The sequence below is a fragment of the Lampris incognitus genome, chromosome 4 (assembly GCF_029633865.1).
Source record: "Lampris incognitus isolate fLamInc1 chromosome 4, fLamInc1.hap2, whole genome shotgun sequence".
NCBI lineage: Eukaryota > Metazoa > Chordata > Actinopteri > Lampriformes > Lampridae > Lampris > Lampris incognitus.
Window position 1 is genome coordinate 55939635 of NC_079214.1, and position 3455 is coordinate 55943089.

Below are 3455 nucleotides of genomic sequence, written 5' to 3' on the forward strand. Positions count from 1 at the left end.
TCTCTGGACTCAGGGGAAATTTGGTGCCTAATCTCTGTTTTATTGATAAAATAGTGGAGAAACTCGTCACACTCGAGTTGATCACTCGGTCAGTGGTCTGAAATAGGACCCTGGCAGTTACTGGCAACAAGGTTAGAGAAATATGAATTCCTTAAATGCTTAACCGCCCTCAAATAAGCACACATCGAGCTTTTAAAACTTACAAGCCACGTCTTAATTGAAACTTAATCATACATTTTGCCACTGAGACATGGTCACGTTCAGAGCAAGGCTGTTAACCAATTCCAACTTGCAAAGTGCACACTGATTTGGAGATGTTAAGATATGAGATTTAATTAATTACTGGGTAAGGGGGTAGCATACATTATGACAGGAGACAACTGACAACATGCAACAAAAAAAAAAAAAGAAGGACAGTCCGGTACAATGGAGGGAACAGTACACGTCACAGTGCTGCACAAGGTGGAAGGAAGTGACACACGGAAAGGGTTAAGAGCAATCCGAGGGTGGTGTACTTCAACACGGAACAAGAAAGAGGGAGAAAGATCACCAAGTCATTTCATGACATCCACTTTGAATTTCATATCTCACTCCTCAGCCACTTCAACTGTGAAATTAGAATACGAATGAAAACGGGACTATTTTGCCATGAGATCTAGAGGTACAATTAGGAGTGACAATAAGGAAATGGAAAGAGGAAGAGCTCAGGCTGTGTGAGGGGGACCAACAGTACAATATCACCCCCCCCCCCCCCACCCAATCTGTCTCCCTCTTTCTCTGTTTCACTCTCTGTCTTTGTCTTTCTTCATTTTGTCTGCCCTCCCCTTTCCTTCTGTCTCTTTTATTTTGTCTGTCTGTCTTTCTCTATCCCGCTCTATCGCACGTCCTCATTTTCCTCTCTTATCTTTTTTTTCTTTTTTTGGTCTATTCTCTGATTCTGTTTTTTTTTTCTCCCCCCATCTGCCCCCTATCTCTTTCTCACTGCCCTCCCACATCTCACTTTCTCTTTCCTCTTCGCCCCCCTCCCCTCTCTAACAGAAGCAAAAGGAGATGGAGCTGGCTGCCGCTGCCCTTCTCCCTCCGCCTGCCACGCTCTCATTTGTCACATTTACAATGGAAACATCCAAATTTACAGATGCTATCAATTAATCACCTCCGCTCTAATTACAATCCAATTAACCTCTCTTTCCATGTGCCGTGCTACAGGACGGCCACTTCGGCCGTCCCAGTTCCCTCCCTACTCAATCACACCGCTCAGCGAGAGAGAGAGAGAGAGAGAGAGAGAGAGAGAGAGAGAGAGAGAGAGAGAGAGAGAGAGAGAGAGAGAGAGAGAGAGAGAGAGAGAGAGAGAGAGAGAGAGAGAGAGCAGAGTAGAGAGGAAGAAAATAGAGCGAGAGAGAGAGACGTTCAGTGCTGGAAAGGCTGAGAGGAAAATATTGCAAATGATAATGAGAAAGGGAGGAAAAGAGAAAGAGATGAAAAGGTAGAAAGAGTGACAGATGGACAGACAGACAGATATGTGCACTTACATTGATTGATTGATTGATTGATTAACTGATTAACTGATTGATTGATTGATTGTTTGATAGGAGAGAGACAGTAAAGTGAGAGCGGATAGGGGCGAGGTGGAGAAACTCGGCCCTGTAGAGGAGCTGATGTCTCGCTGGGGGATCACAGGTGTGCCTTGTGAGGAGAAAGAACAAGAGAAAGCAAGAAGAAGCCTGGGAGAGAGAGAGAGAGAGAGAGACAGACAGACAGAAAGAGGGATAAGGGATGTTGCTGCTGTTGTCAGGCGTACTGAGAGAAGAGGAAGTAGGTGTCCAATACAGAGGAGACTGTTCTCTTTGTCGCAGGGGGGAGACGGGGCTGGCAGGCTGAGCCACCTGCATGGCAGTCGGGAGTGTGTGTGTGTGTGTGTGTGTGTGTGTGTGTGTGTGTGTGTGCCTGATGGGGGGGTACACACACTAACACACAGATTTTGGCAGAGTGTAGACACATATGTGCTTACACACGCATAAATGTGCATGCACACACACACACACACACACACACACACACACACACACACACACACACACGGTCTACATGCAAATGTAAACTCTCACACACACATTGCACGCGGCCATGTTGTCACACACACACACACACACACACACACACACACACACACACACACACACACACACACACACACACACACACACACACACTCTGGCTCCCACCTGGCATTAACACAGATGGATATACACCATCACTATTAGCGGGTCTGGATTTACAGTGGCCCGTCAGCCTTCAGCTTTTTAATGCCACGCTGGGCCTGTTTTACAGCTCTGCCCCAGGGCCCCAATCGGCTTTCAATTAGCAGGTGAGCTGCAGCCCTGTTCCCAATCAATAGCTCAGTACAGCCTGCACAGGCATCAGTGGACCCCAGGGCCCAGAGCTTGGAAGAAGGAGAGAGAAGGGGAGGCAGGAGGGAGGGGAGTTGGCAGGAAAACTCTAGGTGGAAACATGCCACAAGGCCAGAGGACTTTTTTGAAGGGGTTGCACATGTCACTTTTTCTTTTACCAGACAGGCTGCCATTGGGAGCGCGCAAGCACACGGACACATACACATTGCTCACAGCACACACAAAAAAAAATTAAGAGACGGATTAGTTTTTGGATTCAGTCCTCAAATCTTACTTCCCGATGAGCAAACGACAACATCTGCCAACGGGCCGATGTGATTCCTCTTATACCAAAATGCAGCTATGTTGGTTATTCCTTGACAAAAGATGGCGGCAGACCAGTTCATTAGTTTCGAAGAAAACTCCGAAAACATGTTTTTGGGGCCTAGTTGGCAGTCAGCGGAGTTATCGATAATCTTCCGGGGCCGAATAAAGAATAAATGTCACGTTACGACGAATATATTTCCGCAGCACATCGACGTGCAGGAAACGCAAGGCGAGGCTCGTCTCAGCCAAGCCCTGTCCAAGCACTACCTGGGGAAACCTTTCAGCCACCATGGCACGGCACAGCAGCCAAGTCATTTTAATTAGACCCTCAGTGCACCACATGCTCCAGTCCCAACCTCCAACGCATGAAACACCTCCATCCACACCCCCCCCTCCCGCCCCGCCGCCCCCCCTCCCCGTCAAAGCCGGCAGCTTGGCACAGAACTGGCATTTCACTGAACTATCCGAACGCCGTGCCGCTTTTACATCGTGTCACAGCGGATGTTGGAAAAGCTGCAGCCATCAAACCGTTTGTTAGTCTCTATTTGTTTTTTGTTTTGTTTTTTTCCTCTTTCATTCCATCGTGAGAAGCGGGAAACAAAGCCGCTATCGGGGAGCGTTGGCGCGTGGAGGGGAGGGCGCAGAAGATCGGGAGGCACAAAAGGAGAGGAGCAGGGGGGGGGAGAGAGGAGCTACGGGGGAACTTGAGTGACACGGGTGGCTTTGAAGGTTCCACAGCAG